Consider the following 27,978-nt stretch of genomic DNA (forward strand, 5'->3'; position numbering starts at 1 on the left):
CTGAAGAAGTTTTGAACACGCCCCCACAGTTTGAGTGCCACAGCCTCTCGGCGTGGGATTTTTTTCAGTAGATTAGATAGTTTTCCTAGTGGGGAGGAAACTTTCGACCCTCTTTTACGATTGCCATAAGCAATTTTGACTAGCAGGGATGGATACTATATAATGCCTTAGTGTCCAATACTTCCCAGGATAAGAAGTCATCAACTTCTGCCCAAAATGTGAGAGAATAAGCCCGATACTTGGCGAGCGCGAGTTTTGAAATAATAAGCAAAAGCCACTCCCATCAGAACATTCAAAGTTGTCGAGGACAGGTAGGGAATTTGTTACGTTCAACTTTCTTCTTACATTATTCCGCTTTTGATACAATATGCTAGTCTCTACCTTAATGAACTGATCGTGTTTCAATTAGAAAAAATGTGCAATTTTTGTAGTAGTTTTCAACGCATTAAGCAAGTAGTCCACTTAGCCTTGCGAAACCGTATCGTTACCGTTTTGAGTTCGTAAATCATCCGAAAGAGGGCGCCCATTACCGAAAGCATCGTTTAACAAACGTTATCAGATGGCGTTCTGTTCGTATTTAGATACGTGACGTTACGTTAACGATACGGTTTCACAAGGCTTAGTGGACTACTTGCTTTATTGTATTAGACAGCGTCGCAAAATTAAACTAATACATTCTGGGTTATTTAAAAAATACTGTCTTTGTAGACAAAGACTTCGATCTATTTTCCTAACCTTTATTGTCTATTTGGAATCGTTAATTTTTAACAATTAACTAACGATTAAGGCGAACTTTTAACAAATTCTTTGGGATTATACTTCTTAAGAAGTTTGACTCGACAACACAAACGCCTTCACTTAAAAAATGTTGTCTTAAGTCTGGTTTTCACTGACCAAAATTTTATGGAACCGAAAAACAATTTTATATATTTTTTCAGAAAATTTCCAAAAATAGGCGGCAAACCGTTTTGATTGAAACTTGCAACATGAAAAAGCGCAAGCTCCATTGTGTGATCAAAGCTTACCGTTCATGTTTAGAGCTCGGCATTATCTATCAATTATCCAAGTTGTTTTATCTTAATCCATGCTCGAAACATATCCACAGAACTTACATGTTAAATCGTATTATAATCCACAAATTTGTTTATAAATAATTGGTTATCCACCAATTTGTGGATAATTGATCGAAAATGCCTAGCTCTAATAAATAATCGGTTATCCACCAATTTCTGGATAATTGATCGAAAATGCCGAGCTCTATCATGTTGAAAATTTCCCAATAGCAACCCATATATTTTGTCTAACTTTGTAAAAACGTTCTGTTTTATCATATAAATAACAATTTATACTCGGTTTTCATTGGGCGAATTTTATACTCTGTGAAGGAAAAAGTTTACTCTTTTTTTGGCGAATTTCGCGATTTTGCGTTTCATGTCCTATTTTTATTTTTGCAAATTTTCTAGAGCCGCACTTTTCTTTTCTGTAGGCACAAAACAATCATTGAGGGTATGCTAGTCACGTGGTTAACACTGAGCGCGTGTTTACCAGGCTCGCTGAGTGTCAGAGAGAACCATAGATATTGTAAAACTATAAAGGGTCTAGATCCACTTCGTTGGCTTAGGCTTAACAAAAAACGCGGAAGGGACAGGTAGTAGATAGCCGCTATTTTCTGGGGTGTCTTTCATTTACATTCAATCAAGGAGTGGTATATCGGGCCCACACCACACCCCATCCCCTAAGGAGACCTAACTTAGCCATTTCCCCTAGCTACTATGTGAGACAAATACGATTGGCTCACTGCGCGACACTCTTAACTTAAGCCAATAGTGTTAAGAGAATTTTTGACGATATAAGCAGACGACAAAACAAATCCGTTTTTGGAATTACGGTCTCCTCGTGTAGAACCTAGTTCTCGTGAAGAAGAGAGCATTGGAAATTAACAAAGGCGGATGCCCACTGAGGTCGCTCGAAATTTCGCGTTCGCTTAAATCGCGTTAACGCGGATGTTTTTCAAAGGTTTCACGCGAAAACCATTCACACCGGAATTTTGCTTCCCGCTGGAGTCGCGTGAAAAAAGTGTAATTTTAGTTTTGAATGAAAAAAAAACAAGAAATACTAATGGTCAAAATGGGCTAGAGAAATTTTTCTGAATAGAAAGCAACAAGGGGACTTTCATAATTTGTTAGTGGATCTCAAGATTTCCGATCATAGGGGTAGATTTTGCAAAGGCTTAAGCCGAGAAGGTCATCGTATTCAATGGCTCATAATGATCAAGCCCGAATGTTGATAGAAAATTTTTGTACTAATAATATATTAGTAATTAGTTCAATACAACTTTACCCAAAGACTTCAAGTAAATAATATTCACTCACTATCCGTATTCATTGCCAAAGCAATGGATCGCCATGAATTCCGATGCACTTCTCTTTTGCGGTGATTGTGATGTTTAAAATTATCAATTCTTAAATTAATTTTACGTTAAAGTCCATTTTAATCCGAAATCAGGTATCAACGAAGGCTATTGAGTGATTTGTCAGTTTTAACAGACCGAAAAACGCGGAAAAACGCAACTTTCATCAATTATTCCACGCCATCTGTCGCTTATATTTTCGAGCGCGAACTTACGAAAATAGGAAGCTGCTCAAATTTCGCAAGTCGTCGCGTGAACGCGTAGAAATTCTCGCGCGACAACTCTCCACCGATTTGCGCATGCGCACGCGCGAAACTTTCGCGTGAAACTTACACGCGACGCCAGTGGGCATCCGCCTTAAGGCGGATGCCCACTGAAGTCGCTCGAAATTTCGCGTTCGCTTAAAACGCGTTAACGCGGATGTATTTCAAACGTTTCACGCGAAAACCATTCACACCGGAATTTTGCTTCCCGCTGGAGTCGCGTGAAAAAAGTGTAATTTTAGTTTTGAATGAAAAAAAAAACAAGAAATACTAATGGTCAAAATGGGTTAGAGAAATTTTTCTGAAAAGAAAGCAACAAGGTGACTTTCATAATTTGTTAGTGGATCTCAAGATTTCCGATCACAGGGGTAGATTTTGCAAAGGCTTAAGCCGAGAAGGTCATCGTATTCAATGGCTCATAATGATCAAGCCCGAATGTTGATAGAAAATTTTTGTACTAATAATTTAACAGTAATTAGTTCAATACAACTCTACCCAAAGACTTTAAGTAAATAATATTCACTCACTATCCGTATTCATTGCCAAAGCAATGGATCGCCATGAATTCCGATGCACTTCTCTTTTGCGGTGATTTTGATGTTTAAAATTATCAATTCTTAAATTAATTTTACGTTAAAATCCATTTTAATCCGCAATCAGGTATCAACGAAGGTTACTGAGTGATTTGTCAGTTTTAACAGACCGAAAAACGCGGAAAAACGCAACTTTCACCAATTATTCCACGCCATCTGTCGCTTATATTTTCGCGCGCGAACTTACGAAAATAGGAAGCTGCTCAAATTTCGCAAGTCGTCGCATGAACGCGTAGAAATTCTCGCGCGACAACTCTCCACCGATTTGCGCATGCGCACGCGCGAAATTTTCGCGTGAAACTTACACGCGACGCCAGTGGGCATCCGCCTTTAAGGTATTGTGGCGACAGTCATTATGGCAGCCAGTGTATAAACAGTGTCTTGAAGCAACCATATTTGCAAAAATTATACCTAATTTTGTTATTTTAACACATGTGCCGCGTGCGTCGCCGTCAATAAATAAAAATTCACTTATCACTTACCAAGGCTTAAGTGAAGAACTCGGTGAAGCTTTCTATAATAACCCCTAATATATACATAAAATTAAGTAAAATTTAGTTACGAACGAAATCCAATTTAATTATGAGTAAAATGCTAACAATTTGTGTCTTTAAAATAGAAAAACACTAGGAAGAATGTTGGGAACAGGGATTCAAAAGGGATTTAGCGCCTCAAAAGAAACTTTTAGAGCAGACGGATTTTTTGGTGAATCAGAGACCGAGTTTGGCTTTGACCAATAACAATTGTCTCGGAAAGTAGCTAGGCGCTTTCAAAGGCGAAGTTAGGTCTCCTTAGGGGATGGGGTGTGGTGTAAGCCCGATATAGTACTCCTTCATTACTGTGGGGTCTATGGTCTCTTAAAGATTTTAAGTACAAATCGATGTATTACTGGCTTATAAAGCTATAATGAAAAACGAGACATCGATCACAGGCTGGTTTTCACTGGCAGAAAAATCAGTAGTTTTTTAAGATGTCAATTTCCACAATTTTGTTCTTTTCAAAGCGTGAAGAACGGAACTTGATTTTGACACAAAACATTTTCCGTCAATAAATTGAATAAAACAGTACAATATACATTGCAATGTCTCTGTATGTAGATGTGCGAGAATTTTCTGACCAGTGGTTTTTATAGGATATAATTATTGACTCCATTGGAGTCAAGAGATGAAAAGTATTGTTAACCACATGATGAACACTTTAAATTTGGCATAAATGGTCGATTTTTATATTGAACTCTTAGTGCAACTGCACCGGAGAGCGTATAACGTTTCTAATTTATCTTGAAAAGTACTCATTTTAGAGATCATTTGTGTTTCCTAACAGTCCATTATTACCGCTTTGTATATGTCAGCTATACGTCAAATCTCTTGTCGAAATATATTCAAAATTTGGGAAAACTCGTTATAAAAGTTTTATTTTAAACGTTTAATGTAAAATCTGGTAATAAAGAAACTTGAGCGAAAATAACCCCTTAATGATCTCCACAACGTTTGGTCGATTGTTATTTTCTACGAGCTTGGAGGAAAGAGTGCGATGAAGTTAAAAACTCTAAACCTATGAGGAAGCCTCTGCAACCCCATCAACAGCAACGAAGTCTTCCCATGCAGCATTCTCGGCATACAAATTTAATGGGAAAACAGTGTCCAAAAATGGCGGTTTCGTCAGCATTTGTTATTCCTTAACGCGGGTTGGGGCGTGCGCAAGGTACTCGGGAAAACATTCAATGCCGCACATTACCCATCAATATTTCTACTCCATCACACTCTCTTCTTCAAGTTAAAAGCACAGTTGCTTTATTTAAACCTACAAGGCGTCAGGTTAAGTCTCTTGGTTTTCTCACCGACAATGCCTTTACTATATGCCCTTACGGCATAGCCTTATTTATGGAGAGAATTATGGGGTTATGAGGCAGTTATAATTTCGAAAAGTCCATTATCTTGCGGACAAATTGCTTCCGAGGTTTATGTCGTAGCATAAGTATAAAAACTTATTACGTCCTTTAAGTTGAGTTGGATGCATTTCAACGTAGCGGGTTCGCAAAACTTTCGTCTATTGCAAGCTACATGTTTTTTAGATGAACATAAAAATTCGTTTGAAATAAGTATAAATGTCACGTCAAGAGTCAAAAATGTGAAGTAGGCGCCGAATACAATCTCGATCGAATTTCGTACTCTTCATTGGAAGCCTCATTCAAATTTCGTCAACAAATTGAAATAAATAGAAGAAATTAATTTTAACTGGAAAATCAAGCAATTTCGCCACAATTAACCTCGTTTGCACTATTACTTCAGGTACTTCAAAACGTTGGGAAAATGTGCTTTAAGACTCGACAGAGAAGCTTTACGACATCAAGTTCTCTCAGCGCAGAGAATAACGTGTTTGAAGCAAATTTAAGAGTGTTTTCATGAATTTAAAAAATCAGTAACACGATTTAGAGAAGCCGAAGTCATGGGTTCTAATTTATGTTTATGGATAAATTCATGGTGTTGGTGATACAACAAGTTCATAGGATATGTTCCATAAGTTTGTGACTGATTACTGAGAGCCTGTCATGAAGAGACGTATAGGTGAAACGTCATAGATTCTCTTAAAGCGACGCCTTGTGAGGCGCTGTAAAAGGCTTAGTACAGACTAAATAGGAAGATCGAATGAAAAACGGCGTGTAGTAAATTCTCGCTTGTCGTCTCGAGCATTTCGAAGTATAGGAAATGTCTTACTTAAGGAAAACAGCTTATGAACTTGGGCTCTTTCTTATACAAAACTCAACTAGTAATTAACTTTTACGAGTTGAAAAAGTTTCCCATAATGAAGCGCATAAACCCTGGAAATACCCATTTAAAATATGGATGTAGATTGTCAAATCTAACGACCTAATGTACCGGGATAATAGCTTCCAAAACTTCATTATCTCTTAATGTTTCTTCCATTTACCTCTGATGTACGCGAATTTTTAGAACTTTAGAATTGATGAAAATGATGCCCACAGTTTTGAAAACGGTAGCATATCTTTGGTCCAGATGGCTTAAACATGAATTTAATCCTACTCAATCTCACCATAAGAATTAAATTAATAAATAGTTTACTGTTAGTTAAATACATATGTCAAGAAAAAGTTTCTTTAGTTTTCTCAATCTTATAATTTAATTTTAGTAGCCCTAAACCACTAAAAACAACTGAACTTGGTTTCAAGTAAAACCACCCTTTCTACCCTTTCCCAGCTTACGGTGAGTTATCTTCTTAAATACGTATCATTATTTCAAGCTGCTTTGCAATCAGAAGTAGGATGAGACTAGAAGTAAAGATCTCTAGCATTGGTAATAGATCCTGGCACTAGTGAACAAATTTGAGGATTTTATACCGCTTCCATCGCGCCTACACTAGAGAGAAAAAAATTGGTCGAGTTCCAAAAAATTTCTTATCCCCTTCCCCTCAACCTAAAGCCGCGGAACACGGACGCGGGTGCTTGAATCTAGTTCGGCCGTCTACCGTGCACCGCAAGCGTCTCACGTTTTGGAGGGAAAACTCAGAAACCGCTACCAGAGGGCCAACCGTTGGTGTGTTTCAAGAATATTCACTTTCGCCAAGTGAAGAATTTGGTTACCTCAATACTTCTAGTCCCTTATCCTACTTCTGGTTCGATCGCAATGGTCATACCTGCAACGAAAGGACGGACCAATCTGTTTCTCAAAGGGTGTCTCCGTTGGTGATCCTGTAAAGATTGCTTCCCCGTTCTATAAGGTAAGACTAGCTTAGCTCTGCCCACGTACACTTTGTCTGATTGGTTTATGGTTTTCTCATCGTAAACTTGTAAGTAGAAGATTGGTTAGCGCGTTAGGGGCTCCAATGGAAAGGCTTGTGGTTATAATAACTAACTTTTGAATATGATATATCATTCGTAATGTTTTGTTTCTCATTTCCTTGGAACGAAATATGGACATTGTCATTATTAAACTGAAATTGTTCCGCTAAAGTCGTTGCAAAAAATTACGCAGTTTTCTAGATTAGAAGTAGTTTATGGTTCAGAAGCGCCGAAGTGTTTTAGTACTGTATTTCTGTTCGTATCAATGATTAGAGATGGGCCGATACCAGTTTAAACCGATACCGATATGATCCGATACTAGGGAAACCGATACGTACCGATACCGATATTTTACCCGATCCTTCGATTAAACCGATATCAAACCGATACCGATATGGTATCGGTATCGGCCCATCTCTATTGATGATTCTCGATCCAATTTCGGTACTTGAAACTATAAAACTGGCTTATCATACGAAAAACCCATTTTAGACACTAGTTACGTTATCCAAAAATAGATGAAAAACTGTGCTGTCTCAGAGTTTAGGTCTTACTCTCAACATAAGTATTTATTTTCTTCAAAAAATATCGGGTAGAAATATCGGTTCATTTTTAACCGATACCGATATATCGGTTAAGGCCAAATATCGGTACCGATACCGATATGGCATCGGTATCGGCCCATCTCTATCAATGATATTGGGAGATAGTAATTTATACGTTTTCCGTTTCGATTATATTGATACATTTTAGAAGATTTGCACATTTTTGTCTTCAGGAAATATTTTCTTCAGGAATCAGTTTGAAGTTTCCCAAACCAGAAAATGGAAGAATTGCATAATTCCAGCATGCCCTACAACTTAACTGTCGCATTTCCAGAGCAGGTAAAAATTATCTAACTCGAATACTATGTAGCGTCTTGTCCGAAATTGACTTTTTTCCAGTTTCAAAAAGAATTTAATTTACCCTATATATTCGCTCCAATCTTTTAGAGGTTTCTACTTGACGTTAAAAAATAACATATTCCTCCGAGGGGTCGGACGTTCCGGATTTTTAAATTATAAGGTTGAGATATCAGGATTTTTAGATTTTGAAGTGAGTTTTCGGGATTTTAAAGGGACTGTAAACAAGGCATCGGCGGGTGGGTAAAAATTATTTAAAATACGTCAGAGGCACGTGACCGAAGAGAGGAGTGGTTCAAAGAAGCTTAGTTAGTTTTATTTCGAAAACTACCACTTCATGGAATTGGCGCTGCAATCTAGCGAAAAACAAGGACTAGATGACTAGTTCCACTCCATGAGGAGTCTTTGTATCTTGGCATCACGTGATGTCTGTGACGTATTTCAAATAGTTTTAACCTCCCACCGATGCCTTCTTTGCAGTCCCTTTATGGTTTTTAAATGAAATTGCGGGACTTTTAGATTTTGACGTGGGATTTCGGGATTTTTAGATTATGACGTGGGATTTCGGGATTTTTACATTTTAAAGTGAGATTTTGAAATCTCGTTATTTTAAAAAGACTTCTAACGAAGTGTAAAGTATTTTGACAAAGGTCCGACCCCTCGTGTATTCTTTTAAAAGACCTTGTTACGTTACTTCAGTTGTTTTCAAGAAGAAGCGTTCTCCTCCCGCTTTCAATAGGGAGAATAAAGAAGATGTTTTAACTTAAATTCTTAAAATTTGCATATAAGCGTTCCTAAAACAAACCGTCGCGTTTCTGTTCATTCTCGAATTATTAACAAAATTTAGAAACATGGCTGCGAAGCTTAATTTCGATTCAATAAAAATTCCTCAAATGTAAAAAGAAGTTGGTGGAAGCTTGTACAGTCGCCGCAATTAAAACCTTTCCCTCTCGCTACGTCTTGTTTCAACAATAAGCCGCAAATGATTGATCTGATACAATTGATAAAAAATCTATCTTATATTGTTGTTTCAATATAGTTTTTACTAGGCGTTTTTTTACACTCGCCACTTATTTGACTTCGCGATTTTGCCAAAATATTCTTCTTTCAATTCGCGATTTCGCAAAGATTTTCAAATTTCTTCTTCGATTTAGTAATTTCTTGATTTCTACGAAGATGTTATGATTTTGTGTGAAAGATAGCTCGAGAAGCGTACGGGATTTCGTGAAAATGTCGGACCCCTCAATCTTAATCTAAAATTGTTGTACGCTAATTGTGTCCTTGAGAATACCCAAAAAAATAGAAAACTCGTGTGTTTTTGATAGGACTGTTCACGAGCCGAGCTGGGTCGATTAATATATACATGTTTAAAAAAATTGCTACTACCAACGTCAACCTTGAGAACGACTGTAAATGCCATCCCATGTTTAGGAATGTAGTGGTTCAGTTAGAGACGAGAGGTTTTTCCCACGCTTTATTTCATGTAAAATTACAACGGAACGCTATTGGTGGAGAGAATAAAGACTAAAAGGAAAGCACTATATAAGTGACTAAATTGCGAGCCGGCTCGCGAGTCGTAGTGGCTCGACCATAAAAAAGCTCACTCGTTAATTAATCGAGCCGCAAAAGTGGCGGCTCAGCTCGGCTCGAACTCGGCTCGCTCGTCACGAGCCCGAGCTGGCTCGAGCTCGTGAACAGTCCTAGTTTTTGAAACACCTTTCTCCAACATCTTACCACAAGAGTTTAACGTTTGTAAATATGTGATTTAGGATCTTCGTACCAATTATTTCTTGAAGTGGCCTTATAGTCCGTACAATCCGATGGGATTTGCATATGCTAGTTACTTACTTTTGAGCCTAAAAAATGTGAAGTACGCCTACATTTTGATATTTTCTTGTACATTTTGAACATTTCGCTTTCCTATTTCAGACTTGTATTTATGAGCAATAAAGACATTGAAAATCGTTTGAGGGAGATCAATATTACCATTACGAAGTGGACATCAAGTCACTTAAAACATAGCCTTGCTATTAAAAATGGTGTAAGTTCAAGTTGCGTTGACCGTAGAATATTCTCTTCTTAAATAGCGAATTTTTAATACATCCAAATTAGTTGTCGGTAATTATTAAAAATATACATTAGATATCACGAAAATGAGACACATTGCCTGATTTTTGAAGAAATCCATATTGCCGCTTTAATGGGAAGATTCGGTGGTAGACATACAGAGAGGGCGATATAGGCACTAATTAATTGCGGGATACCTGTTTGTCCACTTGAAAACATTAACAGCTGTAGAATAATTTTTTGGTTCGGCAGTACCACAAAAAGAGCCAAAAATGCATTGAAGAAAAATGTACTATAATACACCTCCCTTATCGCCCAGTTTAACCCTTTCGATAAGTTATCACTCTCGTGAAAATTAAAAAAGATAAAATTTTAACAGTTAGCACGAGGGGAATTCACGATACATCCGCCGCTTTCGTTCAAGGTTTGATGACACCTAAGACTAATCACCTAATTAGATATCGCGCACTCATAGATGGAACGAGGCTGGCATCAACCCTTTAGACGATAGTTATCACTTGCGATAACTCGCTTAAAAAGTTAGAGAATTGCCCCCATATGTCCAATACCGCGTGTAGATTCAATAAGGCCAGTATTTTCAAGAAGATCCTCTTAAAGGGTCGAATTGAGTCCTTGTCCCTTACACCTACATATAAATGCTGAAGTTTCCTTGTCAGGAACAATTGTGGGGGAAAAAATACACAACCATTAACCTCGCTGCAAATGAAGGTGAAGCTTTAAATTCAATTCTCGTGTTTCATAATTTAATGTCAGATTCGGGTGAGACGAAGACTTCGTTTTCTTTCTTTTGAGGACTAGTCTATTCTCCAACAGCCTATACTTCGTCAATCATAGGCACTTCAAGTCTAATAAACATATGCCTTAACAAAATATATTGAAATATGTGATAATCTAGTATATATTATTTAGCAACAAGAACTTTTTTTTTAGTTTCTGGAGTTTCAGACTAAGTTAAAAGTATTTAGGTTCATTGTCTTTTGTTAAGATTCTAGACACAGTTATCCTCTATTACTACGCATTTGAGAACGATGCAATGTTCCATCATGTAACTCCAACAAGTTACTACGATACGCATTCAATATTTTCGAGCGTGCCCATGAAGAACGAGCGTCCAAAAGAGACTCTCTCCATCAAGGGACTCGAGAACACAGTTTGGATCTTCAATCTCTTCTCACTGATAATAGTTTCGCTAGTGTCTTGGATGGCTGCCAGTAAACTAATGAGATCGTTGAAGTACAATTTAGGAATTTTTACGGAGCTCGTCTGGATCAACATTGCAGATTTTCTGCGGAATCGTACGAGCCATAGACATATAACAAACTATTTTTTAAGTTTTATATGTTTGAAGGGAACGGTCAAATAATACATCATTGTGCCTCAAAAGAACGGCATTTTTCTATATATAAAAGGAAGAATATTAAAAAATAAAATGAATGATCTCTTATAAAAAGATTATTAATATTTAACTGGTCTTAAAAATGAGGACTACTGTGCCGCCATTGGTTTAGTGCCGTCTACTAGCCTTAACCTCTTACCTTTGAAGGAATTGAATGATTTCTTGCAGGCTGAGAGACGTAAGGGTAAGGTAGACAGTCACATAGCCCACTCGATCACGCGCGTAAGAGGTCTGAGTTAGCAGACGCCACTAAACCAATGCAGGCGCAGTAGTCCTCGTTATTAAGACTAACTGCTAATAAGATATCATTTATTTTTAAAATTTTTCCTTTTTATATTTGGAAAAAAGCCGTTCTTTTAAGCAGAAGTCCATTAAATAATCCTAGGAAAGGGGAAAAATTTAACCCCCTATCCAATGAGTTAGAAGGAGTTCTTACCAGCTATTGTAATTGTTTACTTCCTTGGCTAATTTAATGGACTTCTGTTTTAAGGTATAATGTTATGTTATCTGAACTTTTCCATTAACAACAAAAATGCCTCGCCAAAGCTAGAGAGACCTATCTGTTAAAATTATGTTAATGGGGATTTTCAGGGAGTGAAGATTAATAGTTTTAAAAGAACTACTTCCCTTAGAAATGTCAGCGCTATCAAAACTGCGCTTCCATTAAAATTATGTGGGTTTTACGAATACACTCTAAGAAATTACCGTAACCTAACAGTAAGAACACTGTAAAATTTACAGCCATACGACTGTAACAAGTTTCTCCGTAAATATATGTCAATTTATTGTTTTCCTCAGTCATGTTAAACTGTCATTAGACTGACAGTAGACATTCATGACAGTTAAAACAACGGTCAAAATGCAGATATTTTTGCGGACGGTAAAAACAACTACACAAAACTGTAGAAAAAATATAGCCACTGTTAAAGTGATTTTGAAATTATATTATTTTCTTCTGACGGAAAAAAACATAAAAAAGCACACCGTTGAAAAAAAATGTAGCCTCAAAAGAAAAGTCAAATAGCACATTTTCTCGACAATGACATGGCTTAAAATAGAAACGAATATAAAGTAGAAAAAGATGATTGTATAGAAATACATCTTTTCTCTACAATAAAACAACATGAAACCCAACAGTAGTTTTAAAGGGAATGCTAATTTACAATTTCATATCATATTTTACCACGAAAGTGGTATTATGTTACACTTTCAAGTCTCTACTTTCAAAATATCAAGTTTTTAATAAAATTGAACCGAAGTTTCTATTTTTAAAATCCATTGAAAAATCACGAAAACTCAGTTTCGATATATCAATAATTTGGTCTTGTCGAGCTTGTTCGCCCGTTTGATGACATCACTATCACGTGAGGAAAAAAAGGGCGGGAATCCTACACGCGTCTCGAGCTTCTCGCCAGTCTAAACTCTGGGTCTGATAGCGGAGAGAGTGGCACCATCTCACGTGAAAAATATATCTGTGACGTCGGACTACGGGAACATTTTAGCCTTTCATAAAAAGAGGATTTCAAATCATTTCATACGAAGCATTTTCAAATGCATATTGCGGCCAAATAACCAAAAATCTGAGAATTAAAAGCTAGATATTTTTGAATTCACAGAAATTAATTCTATCTTTTGCTATATAAATCAGAGGATTTTTAAACGAACCTTCTTATTCTCTTTAATGTACTATTCAAGACGAAATGCGAATATATTTTGATGCCTAAAATCCTCGGGAGATATTCCCTGACTGATAAATTCTGCAAATAGGTCGTATAATAGAAATACCAAATAGAAATCACTTGATTTTCTTTTCTCACGCCCTTCAAAATAAGTGTTAACCGCAATATAGAACGCAGGAATGACACCTCTATCCTCCCTGGTCTGCCTATTTACCTCTCCGAGTGACGGTAATGTTACGGAGAGGTATTACACTGGACGTGTCTGTCTATGTGGGTGTGTGTGTTTGTCATAGCGCTCGCAATTGGTAAATTGGAGCAAATGTATGCATATCCGGACCGCGTACGCCGTTCACAGAAACCAATATTTCCTTCTACTCCATTATCATCATTAAGATGTACACGGCGATCGGCTAGGGAAACGGGAAACGTTTCGCCTCCCAATGACAAGGCTTCCACCAAAGGTGCACGAAATTGCGCTTTTTCTTATCGCTTACTGTGAATCAAATATGCCCTAAATCTCCAAAAATTGTTAAAGAGGCACACGATTGAATTCAAACGTCAAAAATAGCTGTTTAAAATGATTTTAGGAATATGCAACGTAAAGTTAATTTAATGGCAATTATTCATTAAAATAAATTTTATTTAATCATAAGGCATAATTATAATAAAGCAGTGAATTTACATTCCTGCCAACCGCATTTTTTGCTATCCTTTTGCATTGTTTTCTAATGTAAATTGCACATTTTTTTCAATGCGAAACTACTAGCAACTAGCAGCACATAATTTGAATGTTAATTTTACGGTAATTTCATAGTGTATACTTTCATGACCCGTTAAAGGGAAGTTAGTTTGATGAGACCATAAATGCCTGGTAACCAACTGAAATGTACAGTCTGTTCTTTATGGAACATTTTAAATTTGGAATAGCTCAAATATTGAAATATTTTAAAAGTTATAATGAACTGTTTCGTGTATAATTTGATTATTTAGTTGCCCAGATAACTTCGACCCTATTTGATTTGAAATTTTCAATTTAAATTAAATCTTTCTCTGCACTAGATGATTTATCTATTTCAACTGATACAGATTTAGCTAACGATGAGATGTGTGTGGCTTGGGAAATTAGATAGGACGAAACTATAAAAGTGCTAAGACGTCTAGTTTGTGAAATCATTATTTTACATTAATTTATTCCAATGACTTTTATATTCAATGCTATTTAGCGGTGACATCTTTGGAGAAGCGTGGAGTAAAGAAATGGCTTCGTTCCATTTGGATTTTTGGGGCGATGGTGTTGACGTGCGCGTGGTCGGGCAATTTGACTGGCAAACTTATAACTTCACATTCATCGACAATTGATACCATCGAAGATTTGGTTGCAAATCCAAACGTTATGCCCCAGATGTCTCATAATTCTAAAATATTCGAATTAATGAAGGTATGTGAAACTCCTTTCAGTGATAGAAAAATCACGAGATGAATTCTTTAGTATTTAATGACTGTATGGATAAATTATACCAATGAATTATACAAAGTTTTGGAAACAATTATATAGTAATAACATAGTAAAACTGGCCAAGTCTGCAGGTTGTTTTATAGATGAAAGTATTTTTCGTAATTGCCTGTTTAGTATACGCCCGATACGTCAACCCATCTCCATATCGGAATCGATTTGTTTTAGGAAATGGCACACACTTTGCAATCAGGTGTGCTTTGTGATTGTACGAAAGAGACTTGTAAATAGTGAAAATTTCTCCACTAGGGTCCCAACCCCTTGATGCGGAATTTTCTTGGGTACCCTGGGCTTAATGGACAGATGGATGGAGTGTGAATCCCCATACTTAGAACGTTGCCTCTGTACCCTCAACTACGGCGCCTAAGTTCTCCCAACATTCTCAGCGTAGAGGTGCTGGGGTCGTATACGGAAATAATTGTGGGTTATGTTTTTCATATTCAGAATGGGGATGCTGCTTATTCAGCTTTGTGGAAAATAAGAGGAAGGCCCTTTAACCGACTTAATGATCCATATGTAACGGAACTGTTGGCAAATGGAAAATCTGTTATCATTCATCAGACACTACCGTTTTGGGATCGGGGCACTTCTCATTTGCCTAATCTATGGAAGCAATTGAAGGAGAACAAAAGGCGGATTTATGTTGGAAAGAAAACCTATGAGCCTAGTTTTTTGCACATGTTTTTCAACAAAAGAATTCCTCGAACAATCTTAGAAAATGTCGACTACCTGTAAGCAATTAACCTCCTCTTACTTTTATTTCCAAGCAATTTAACAGGATAATAAAGATTTCGGACCTTCCATAAACTACGTCAAACTCTTATGGAGGGACGGGTTTCTAACTTTGTGACGGCCCGTGACAAGGGGGGTTCTTCGATGCGTGACGTCACATTCAACATTAATTTTATTACGAAGTCAGTAAGAGGCCGATTGGGTCTCTTTTGTTATAGAAAAAAAAGCATTTCAAAGTTGACGGTGGGATCGACCTCCACAACAATTTCCCAAAATGTTTCTTCCATCATCTCTTAAATAGTTGAAAATTTCAGCAATGATCTCCTACTTAAGCGCATGGGTAGCGAATTTAAACATCACATTTAAAGTAAACAGACCAGTTTACTGCAAAACTTAGGTAGCTACACGTACGCGTAAGGATTGTTAAATATAGAGTACGCGTAATGTCAGCTTAAACTATAATGTAACTGTTTATTCGCGATAATTCGCCACCAGCGTTAGGGAGGATGAATCTGATCCCCTTTCCGATTGAAAAGGTTTCGTTTCTTTCGCACATTTTGAAATCTGAATCCCAAGTTCGATTATCCTAAGGTTTTCGTGTGACAGTTTCGAAACCTATAAAGTATGCCCCTTTAACTAAGCTTTATGGAAAGTTTTTTGAAGGTTTTGAAAAAGTACATCCAGACTTTAAAGTTCTAAAGCTCAATCAGAGGCTAACGCCATTTGCAAAAAGCTTAAAACGGAAGAGAACTTTGAATTTCAAGCCGAGCAAAAGCGTCTCGTTTCAAATAAATTAAATTCAATTTGTAAATTAAGACAAATCATAGTGAGACCTCAGATTAATAACCCCTGGATATGAAAGGCAAGCAAAACCGTTCGTTTTCAAATAGTATCGCCATGTGGCGCTCTCAGACGGCAAAACGTAGAACTTTGTCACCCCATGCTGACGACGCAGTATGAATTTTACGGTTGTAACAGCAAGGCCTGGTAAACGTAAACGGTTTTTTTGAGTCTTTGATATTAAGTTAAAGACATTAAATATTTTCAAAAAATGGCTAGCAAACTCTGTTTTTACGCAAGTTGTCATTTGATTTATCAAATTTATAGTTTAATCTAATTTTTACATAAATAAACAACCAAAAACCTACCTAATTTAGTGACCCAAACCTCCGGACCAGGTACCGGGATGAGAAGAGAAAAAGAAACGGGAACCGCGAATAAAAAATAGCCGAGGCTTAAAAAGCATAGAGTAGCACGCGCTTACTGAGTCTGTTTGGGGTAACGTTTTTCCAAGTTTTGACTATAGGGGCGCTAGAGATGCCGATGCCCCATTCAAGTATGCCTCCCTATTTCCTTACATATCCAGGGGTAATTAATCTGAGGTGCGACGTGATTTTTAGTGTATGGTTCTGAGAAAAGGTGGTGAAGCGTGATCTGAGGGACGGAGGGTGGGTCAGAAAATTATTTTTTTTTCTTGCGTGACGTAGTTTATGGACGGTCCCTTTTAGAAATTGATCGAAAACCGCGTGTGTAAGATCTTTCAAGCACGGTGCTACAAAAATGACACGGATTTTCCAAATTCAGAATTAAATTATGGGCTTCACAAGACCAAGTATTTGAGAAAATTAAACTTGACGAGATCAAAACGAGATAAACGTAAGGCCTTTCAATTTCAATATAGAAGAAATGCTCAATCATTTTCCTATGATTTGCAGTTGATTATAAAATGTTAGAAAATATTATTTTGCGAAGCCTAATTCTGTTTAAACACATTGGAAAAGGTCAGAATTATTGCAGAAATAAAAGCCGGTAATTGACTACTTGGCTTGAAGAGAAAATCTGGATTAAAATGAATTATCTGAAACACAAGTTGGGAAAGCCAAAATATTACCTCTCCGAGTGGAGATGACTATCACTACCCCTTAAACAACCTAAATATATGCATCTATCGCTTTTTTTAATTCTTTGCAAGTGCAGGAATTCAATTTTAAAATAGTCAATTGTTCAAGCCTTTTCAATATCTCTCAATTGCTGGGGAAACTCTACTCTCTTGCTATACCTCAACCGTATTCTTAGTCTACCAGTATGACTTGTAACATTTGTCCATATCAAAGCTGAATCATACATCGCCACACAAAAAGCAAATGTCCCCAAAACATGGAAGCCACAACCCAATCACACATAAGCTAGGCTCGTACTTGTTCATCGCTTTCGATGATTTCACTAATATTAGCATTAACATTTTGTACATTATTGGGTTCCTTATTAATAGATATGCCTACGCCTACAGTACTTTCAATAGAACATTTATTTAATGCATTATCTTTCGTACGATCATCGCCAACTGGCCTCGTGGTAGGATTAACATTTTGCGTGCTAGAACCTGTTCCAGAAACAGCCTTTTTTTCCGCGGCTAACGCTCTTCTCCTTTCATTTTCTCGTTTCCTAAATTCAGGATCTGACCTTTTTGCCCTAATTCTTTCCCTTGCCTTTCGTTTTCTGATTTCCTCTTTACTTAAATTATTATCTTCCTCCATTTACTTATTAATCAGTTAAATACTCACAAAGGTTGGCAAAATCAATCTCCTTAAATACTCACACAGGTTGGCAAAATCAATCTCCTTCAGTAATACGTAAGGCTTAATTATATTATTTGCCGAACAAAATTAATCGAGCAAATTTAACACTTAACTTCTTCCTTCGAAATTCTATCAAAGAATGAATCAACTGTTTAAAAAAAGGTTTTTTTCGCGAATAGGGCGCTATCATACCAATAGCAATTCCGTCATATTTAAAAAATATACATTGCCAACACTTTTTTCAAATAAAGAATGATAAAAGTGCGTAAAAAAGGTCTTTCACAAATAGGCCTAGGGGGCGTATAAACTAAACAGCAACAACGCTCTACAGCTACACTAATCTTACACAAACAAGGAGTACTATAAACCCACTACTGGAAGCGGTATTTTTATTCAAACGTAAAACAATTTCGCTTAAGCTTAACATCTCTAGACATCGGTAAAAATGTCTCTATCACTCCTAGACATTATAACTCAAATTCATCTGATTATGTTTTAACAAGGTTAAATCTAACTGGGAGTAAGATGAAAGGAGTAGAAGCTTATCTGTCTTAGGAAATATGAAATTTTATCTTAACAGTTCGTTAAATCATAAGTTTATAACGAAAAAACGCGGAAGGGGAAAACGAGCAGACAACAGCGATTTTTGGGGGTAGAAGGTTAAGAGCGCCATCTGTCGTCCGTGCCAAAGTTGAACTTCCACTCGAAACGCAATGAGAAAGTGGATAAAATAATGCCATCAGCTATTTAACTGCGTCGATATATTTAACGACTTGACCCATGACATGCCCATAACACTGGCTTCTATGAATCCTATATATTCTTGGATGCTAGGAAACTTCGTAGACGTAACAGTCTGTACCAAGTACCCAAGCATCCTTCAATAAACGCCTGGCAACATTGTGGTACGCATGGTACAACTAAAAAATAGGATGTGTATCTATCTTTCCAGTCACTCCAAGTCGTTAAGCCCTCATTACAGAGGATTTGAAACACTATCGTAATTCCAAGTGTCTCGAATCTCTACGTTCCTGTCCATTATGAACAGTGCTGAGAGAATGATACATCAGAAAGAGCCATTCAAATCGAATTGCCGAAAATATTATCCATATTTTCATTTCATATAACTAAGAAAATAAATTATTATGGATACAGAAGGCAATGTAGGAAATATAACGCAATTCACGGGCCTAAATAGATATAGGAGGATATGTAGGAAATATAACGCAATGCACGGGCCTTGATAGATATAGGAGGCAATGATTTATCGACTTCAGTACTTGAGAGGTTTATCTTTAGTATTTAAATAAATAAAATTATTTTTAATTATTTTAATCGCCAGTAAATAACTTTAAAAATAGTTACATCGTTTAAAATAAAGTTGTTCCTATTATCTTTCGAAACTTTGCTAATATTGACGTTTAAAGTGAAGGGTACCCCTCTTGCCTGCTTTTTTCAAATTTTGGGGTATATATACCAATTGTTTCCATTATAATACTAGATAAAAACGCATTCGCGTGAACCGATGGTGGAAGCCCTGCCATTGGGAGGCTAGACGTTTCTCGTAACCCTAGCCGCTCGCCGCGTATATCTTAAAACCAAATAAAAACGCATTCGCGTGAACCGATGGTGGAAGCCCTGCCATTGGGAGGCTAGACGTTTCTCGTAACCCTAGCCGATCGCCGCGTATATCTTGAAACCAAACGATGACGGAGGAAAAGAAGCCAGAATGTACTGACTGGCGTCCATGTGGAATGGACAAAAGACCTGAAGATGGTGGTGCATTGAAGCTGGTGTCAATGTGGAATTGACGGAGAACAGAAGATGGTGGTGCATAGAAGCTGGTGTCAATGTGGAATTGACGAAGAACAGAAGATGGTGGTGCATAGAAGCTGGTGTCAAGGTGAAATTGACGAAGAACAGAAGATGGTTGTGCTTGGAAGCTAGAAGTACAGACTAGTGTCCATGTGGAGTGGACGAAAACCAAAGCTGGTGGTGTTGGAACTCAAGTAGAATAGCCAGAGGAGACAAACCCAAATTTCCGTGAACTGTCAATGCAGTCCGGAAATTGGGAACACGTTTGCTCCGATACGCAAACTGCGAACGCGGTCACGTGTGGCGTGACAGACACACACACAGACACACACACACGCACGTCCGGTGTAATACCTCTCCGTGACATACGTCACTCGGAGAGGTAAAAAATGACACCACGAAATTTATTTGATCACAAAACAGGCATATGCACAAAGTCGTTATTAGCACTAGACAATTAGAACTATAGTCAAGGTTTTCATCGGTTATCTTCTCTTCTTTCTACAGTTGCGAAAGAATATTTGAAACTAGTCTTCTTTCTACTCACTGGCTGAACGGCAATTTATTTTGTCGAAAATTTCTGGTCGAGACTGACAGTTTGATATCGGAGGAACCTATGAACTTGTTATTTCTCTCTACCGTTTTTCAAGTCTGGATTTTCGGAATTATTGTGGCTGCATTGGCTTTCATCTTGGAAGTAGTACTATCAGCGGCGAAGTTGTTGCATGACTGACAGCAAATACGTACAACAATATTTAATCAAACTTGGTTTAAGATTTTGGGGATCATAAACGAGAAATATAGCAGTTAACTTTTAATACTCATAAATTATTGTAGTTGATAAATTTAAATGAAAATTGTATCTAAAATTGGTGAAATCAAATTCTGAACGTGGTTTGGAATCCTTATTTTAAGAAGCATAAATATTTATTCTGTTTTCCGTCTATAAAAAATACATTTATCAAGAATTCATTATTGTTACCACGATAACATTAGAAATCCCAAATCCTATTTGTTATATGTGCGGTTCAATGTTCATGCTGGTCATCTTTGAATCATTTCCACGAATAACGCTATGTCACCATTTTTTGTAACATGAATATATTTCAGAAATATTATTTTGTAAACAAAAGCATAAAAATAACACCAGCTGTTATTTGTAATTGTAGTGAAATTGATTATAAGATGACACAAATTAAAAGAAAACATACACTTTAATGTAAAATACATGAAAATAAAGCCATTTAATCCCTCCTAAACTGTAGAACACAAATATTAAAACAGCATGTTACAGGTATGGTATCCATTCAACAACAGCTACGTTCACGCTGAGAAATGAGCATTTTTTAAAACCGGCCATTTGACCAGTAGAACGGTACCCAAAATATTTAATTTTGAAACTGGCCCAGTTAATTTTCAAAGTGGACATTTGTCCAGGGTCACCGTCTAATTTCTCAGCCTGGCTAAGTTCTCCTTATCGAACTCACTTGAAATTGACAAGGTGCTGTATCAAGAACAGTAAGTGCCACTTTCGCAAAAGGAAAACACAATCCTTATGTCTTCTCCCTCGGGGATATCCCACATCAACCTACTCCAGATACCTCTAAAGGCCTTTTCCGACGATACAAACTTTGATCCAATTAGATGCGTCAAAACGTTAAGTCAGCAATATATTCTTTAAAAGGTACCGTATAGAAGGCATTGGCGATTGGGTAAAAATTATTTGAAATACGTCAAAAAACAAAGACTCCAAATGGAGTGGACCTGGACACGTACTCACGTCGTCATTGTTTTCGCGAGATTTAAGGATTTTTTGAAGAAAGGTTATTTCTAATATCATTTTAAACATCGCTATTGTTGACGTTTGACTTCTAGTGTATGCTAAGACCATTAAACACAGATGGACTGGAATGGAGAAAGGGAGCGTGGTTCTTTTAGGGCAGCGCTTCTCTAGCGCCACACCGCCACCAATATTGAAACTTATTCGACTCAAAGCATAGCCATTTAGTCAAATTAAGTTTCGGGACTCTCCCGCTAGGGTCGACGACAGGCGATGCCATTAGAAGAACGGGAACTGTTTTAGCTTCTAATTTTTCCAGTCCATCTTGTGCTTAATGGTCTTAGGTGTACTGTACCTCTATTTCACGATTTTTGAAAATTTAAAGAATACTAATTACCTCACGTATTAATTTTATCAATATATCTTTATTATTTAACTGAAAGACTTAAATATAATTAACAGCATATTTTATTATAATATCAATCAAATACATTATTTTTTCTTTCCCCCTTTTCTTTGCGAAGCCATTTCCTCTAATTTCTTGTCCAACTTTCTTTGAACATGAATTCTTTTAACGGCGTCCAATTTCTTGGTACTTTCTTTATGGCAACTTGCAATTTCTTTCCTTATGTTGCTTCTCGCTTGCGCTTTAGCTTCATTTCCACATCCGTGTATTTCAGCCATATGATGCGATAGGCAAAATTGCTCTTTACAAAAATTGCAGATTTGCCCTAGTAATTTCACGCTTGTCTTGCATTTTGAAAATGCGCAGACATCTTTGGATTTTGCAATATTTTCCAAAATCATTTCTTCGGAAATTTTATTATCGTTCAAAATATTTTGGGTTTTGTTCTTCGCCACTTTCTTGCCTAATTTTTGACAGTGGTTAATGTGTAGTGTGTAATTATTTTCAGGAACGATTTTTGAACATTTTGGACAACATTTATCAAGGTTGATCTTAGTGGGTTCAGCTCTGGGTTTCGTTGTTGCAAAAGAAGCGGACTTTTGGCTTCGTTGTTTTTCGTAACTTCCTTCAATTCCACTTTCAATTGATTTCGCCACTGTGGCTTTATTCAATAATCCTGCAGCATTTTCCGCAGAGATTTTATTCAATAATTCTGCAGCATTTTCCGCGGAGATTTTATTCAATAATTCTGCACCATTTTCCGCGGATATTTTATTCAATAATTCTGCACCATTTTCCGCAGGGATTTTATTCAATAATTCTGCACCATTTTCCGCAGGGATTTTAATCAATAATTCTGCAGCATTTTCCGCGGAGATTTTATTCAATAATTCTGCAGCATTTTCCGCGGAGATTTTATTCAATAATCCTGCATAATTTTCCGCAGAGATTTTATTCAATAATTCTGCACCATTTTCCGCGGAGATTTTATTCAATAATTCTGCAGCATTTTCCGCAGAGATTTTATTCAATAATTCTGCAGCATTTTCCGCAGAGATTTTATTCAATAATTCTGCAGCATTTTCCGCAGGGATTTTATTCAATAATTCTGCAACATTTTCCGCAGAGATTTTATTCAATAATTCTGCAGTATTTTCCGCGGAGATTTTATTCAACAATTCTGCACCATTTTCCACTGAGCTTTTAATCACTTCTTCGTCACAGGTTTTAATCGACTTTTCAACAGTTTCATTAGCATTAATTTCAATTAGGTTTTGCGAAGAACGTTGTGAAGAAATTGCAGGTTCCTCAACGGACATGAAATCTTTTGAACTCCCTTCATATTTTTGGGGTTTAATTACTTCCTTATTCTTATAAACGATGATTTGTCGATTCTCAGCATCTCCTTCGCTGACGTGAATTAATTTGAATTTTTCCGCAATTTCATGCACTAACATACGATCAAATGACGATAAACGCGACGGAAATTCTAATTTTGATTGGGTCTTGTCGATAACGAATTCTGAAATAGTTTTTTCATACTCGGATCTCCGTTGTTCATCGAATTTAACTTGTTCTTCAGATGATAACTTTTTACTCGATTTTTTAAGGCAATTGCCAGAATTAGGCCTAGAATCATCTACCGTCTTAACCAATGCACCTTTGTTAGGCTTATTTTTCGATGTAGGTTTCTTATCTTTGTTCTTTAATCTATCGGGCCTAGAAACTTCATTCTCAAGGGAATCAAGTGCATTTCGAAATTCATTAGCGGACCGAACTTCCCCGTGTATATTCAAATAATCGACAAGGTTTTTAAGAAAAGGGTGTCGCGAACACACACACATATAACGGCCAAGTGACGTTTAGCTCGTGTAATGGCCACATTGATTCGCCGATCTTCCGACAGAAACCCGACTTCTCCTCTATCGTTCGATCGTACAAGGCTTAAGATAACGACTTCTTTTTCGCGGCCCTGGAACCCGTCTACCGATTTTATTTCAAGTCTGGGGTATTTATGAAGCAATCTAATTCGGATTAGTTCCACCTGTAAATTGTAGGGCGCGATTATAGCGATATCTTCAGGGTCTATACCGCTATTAATCAAATTATCCACGTGAATCGATACTAGATCAGCTTCCCCTTCGTTACCTGAAAGTTTAAATTGATAATCAACACGTGAATGTTTTCACACCATCATTTGAAATTACACGATTTTTCCCTTTACGTTTCAGAAATCTCCGAGATTTATAAACTCTTTGAGGTTTTAGAATCGTTTCATAAAGTCTTTGAGATTCTGGGATCGTTTTCTAAACTTTCCGAGATTTTAGCCTCGTTTTCTAAACTTTCCGAGATTTTAGGCTCGTTTTCTAAACTCTCCGAGACTTTAGGCTCGTTTTCTAAACTCTCCGAGACTTTAGGCTCGTTTTCTAAACTCTCCGAGACTTTAGGCTCGTTTTCTAAACTCTCCGAGACTTTAGGCTCGTTTTCTAAACTCTCCGAGACTTTAGGCTCGTTTTCTAAACTCTCCGAGACTTTAGGCTCGTTTTCTAAACTCTCCGAGACTTTAGGCTCGTTTTCTAAACTCTCCGAGACTTTAGGCTCGTTTTCTAAACTCTCCCGAGATTTTAGCCTCATTTTCTAAACTCTCCCGAGATTTTAGGCTCGTTTTCTAAACTCTCCCGAGATTTTAGAATCGTTTTATAAACTCTGAGATATCAGGGACATTATAAACTATGAGATTTTAGAATCGTTTTATAAACTCTGAGATATCAGGGACATTATAAACTATGAGATTTTAGTATCGTTTTATAAACTCTCTGGGATATCAGGGACATTATAAACTCTATGAATTGTTTGGCACATCATAAACTCCCTGACATTTTATTAGGTACATAAAAACTAACATTTTAGGCTTATTCATAAACACTACTAAATGTTTGGCACATTATAAACTGTGTGACATTTTCGGCACATTTTATAAGATTAGGGGTTTTCAAGTTACACATTTATGAGTATTTCAGAAATTAGTCTCATTTAAGCGTAAAATCATCGTGAGATTTGTTTCAAGGATTCTGGGAAGTGTGATATATATCGAAATCATACCTTTGGAATCTTCTTCGTCTACTTCCAACTCGTTCATATGACAACCAGCTGTATCAATCAGAAACAATGGCACTGACGTGAACTCGTTATCTTGAATGTTGGGCAAATCATTCAGTAAATGAGAAGCGACTGACTCATCCGCCACCAACTTGTCATCGTATAATGTTGATGATGAGATCTTCATGATGTCAAAATGCATTCGATATTGAATCTCCAATAATTTCACTACAGAAGGCGTGTGCGAGACCTGCAATGTTATCCGCGATAATGGGTATAATAAGGCTTATCGAAAACTTTTGGAAGAACTAAGAGTATTTCGATAAGTTCATAAGATATGTTCCATAAGTTTGTCACTGGTAACTTAGAAACTGGAGCTTGTCGTGAAGTGAGTGACGTAGGTCATAGATTCAGGGTAAAGCGACGCCTGGTGAGGCGCTGTCAAAGGCTTAAGTAATGCAGACTAAATAGGAAGATGGACTGCAAAATTAACCGAGTGTACAGTCATTTCTCGCTTGTCGTTCTCGAATTAGCTCGAGTTGTAAGTCTCTAGCATTAGCATTAGCATTACGGATATTAATACGTCTTAACCCATAAGTTAATAAGATATGTTCCTTCCATAAGTACTACCTATACTTTGTAACGCTAGAGACTTACAGTTCGAGAATGACAAGCAAGAATTGATTAACTATACTCGGCTAATTTTGCAGTCCATCTAGTTCCTATTTAGCCTGCATTACTAAGCCTTTGACAGCGCCTCTCCAGGCGTCGCTTTACCCTGAATCTATAACCTACGTCACTTCATGAGAAGCTCCACTTAGTAACCAGTGACAAACTTATGCAACATATCTTATAAAAAGGGTCTATAAACTAATGAATAATGAAATCTTCAAAATTATATAATTTATAGATTTGGACGAATTGTTGAATTTATAACATCTATTTTAAAGTGGCTGGCCGAGTGGCCGGAGCTGTTGGGGTGAAGGGGGGTCAAATTGTTGGTTAGCATATTGCTTACCCGCCCACCGCGACGGTGGCGCCATTCCTTATGACCAAAGAGCTGGGTGTTTTCCCCCTGAACTTAGGGCGGTCTCCCCCCCCAAACAGCACCGGTGAGACCCTTTAAGATCCCAAATGTTCAAAAATAACTTGTTCTCTTAATAGTCTGCTACCAAATGTTGCTGCTACTACGAAGTTTCTCGTGACGTCACACCCTCCTATCTCTTACTTCGGTTTTGGCGACCATAATAGGAACTATGGAAGTCGTTAGATTAGGGGATACAATTTAGTTTAATACCAATATTGACGTCACGTCCCCATAGCTCCTCCCTTCTCAGTACCACTCTACTAATCATCTCATAACGAAATTAAAAGTCTCAACTCACATTGTTCCTTTGCCTGATTTCATCCATTTTAACCAATCGCTCCATCAAACTGACTTCTAGGCCATTTTGGGCGGCTTCCTTTGAGAATATAGTGGGTGGCAGTTGCATGTGATCTCCGGCTAGCAGACACCTTCTTCCTTTTAAGAGTGGTATCCAACAGGCGGCCTCTAAGGCTTGCGAACACTCGTCAATAATGACCAAGTCAAAATGGTCCGGGGGTAAATGTTTCAAGGGTCCCTCATCCGAGGCCCCAATCAGAGTTGATAGAATGACATCAGCGTTCTTTAAAACGTCACTAAGAACGTTTCTTTCACGCTCTTTTAGTTCTTTTGATAAACGTTTGCGTTCGTCGCGGGAAACGTATGATTTTGTTGTTCTATCAGATTTTGAGCCTGTCAAATATAAAGGGTAAAATATTGAGAATGTATCGGGCCATAATAGCAGCAAACATCGTTCCCTACCAAGAAGTGATATCTAGTTTATTAGGGAGAAGGTGTAAGATGCCCAAGTATTCGCGCGCCATAGTCCCAGACCCCCTTTCAAGATACAAGGGGGGGGGGACGTAAAAGGAGGCCCCGGGCTATTTCGCCTCTTCTCAGTCGGAAAATATGACTGTAATTTTCGTCATTCGCGTAGCGCTGACGTGAGTTTTCAAGAACCAATGAGATGCTGGTTGTAATTTTGAGGCGGGGATTAACTCCAGACCTAGGGTGCGTTCAGTAACGCTCAACGGAAACCAAACGCGTTAAGCTCCGTTGATCAACGTGATGTTATGTGACGTATTAGGCTACTGAACGGTTTTTTGCAAACTTTACGTTGTATCGTCTGCTTACTGATCATGAAAATGGATATGCGAGGGCCTGCTAGCCGAAATAAGAGCAAACTCTGACCCGTAACTTAGCCAAGGCTTAAGCTTTAAAACCCAATAACTTTTTAAGCCCAGGGGCGTCGGAAGTGTTTTGAAGTTGGGGGGGGGGCTCGGGTTCCGATGAAGACCAAGGAGGATGTATGGGATGACGCCCCAAACCTGCTCCGGAGCGTCTTTTGAAAGCTGATGTCGTAATTTACACAAGTATAATTTTAAATAGTATAATTATAGATATACACCGGGGATGAGACATGAAACAAATGCTTAAGAGGATTGGGATATTCACCGGGGATGAGGCATGAGACTGTAAGGGGTATTAACCTGGAATGTGACTATGCATAAGGTATTGAGGGCTGATACTCACTCATACGCTCAATTTTAGTTGAATAAGTGACTAATTAATTTAGAAATAGTAAGCAAAAAGTGACTAAATAGGGGCAAATTAAGCTATAAAATAAGGGCACTTTAAATGAAATGTTTTCAGAGATGACCGATTTAAAAGATATTTTAAAGGTCGGTGTCGTAATTAAGCCCAATCTATGGTCTTAGATATTTCCAGTCAAAGGAAAGGCCACCTCATAAAAGGTCTACGGCGAAATTCAATTACAGAATGCAAAGCAATTGATGCCGTTTTAAATCAAAAATAAAACAAACATTCATTTGAATTGGAT

The 27,978-nt window shown here is 37.4% G+C and overlaps 1 long non-coding RNA gene and 1 pseudogene across 2 annotated transcripts in view; both read right to left on the reverse strand.

The window, feature by feature from the left end:
• LOC149588658 (uncharacterized) overlaps window positions 1–27,978 on the reverse strand; it is a 422,944-nt gene that overhangs the window by 278,902 nt on the left and 116,064 nt on the right. The gene's annotated exons all lie outside the window — the stretch shown is intronic.
• LOC149588670 (DNA-binding protein SMUBP-2-like) lies at window positions 21,955–27,607 on the reverse strand (annotated as a pseudogene). The gene is made up of 4 exons (XR_016379778.1): window positions 27,594–27,607; window positions 26,473–26,896; window positions 25,058–25,304; window positions 21,955–24,103 (listed from the first exon to the last, which is right to left on the reverse strand). The product of XR_016379778.1 is annotated as a DNA-binding protein SMUBP-2-like (transcript).

Source organism: Phalangium opilio, unplaced genomic scaffold (assembly GCF_054372755.1).
Source record: "Phalangium opilio isolate 3A_F unplaced genomic scaffold, DU_Popi_V2 ptg000537l_1, whole genome shotgun sequence".
NCBI classification, from domain to species: Eukaryota; Metazoa; Arthropoda; class Arachnida; order Opiliones; family Phalangiidae; genus Phalangium; species Phalangium opilio.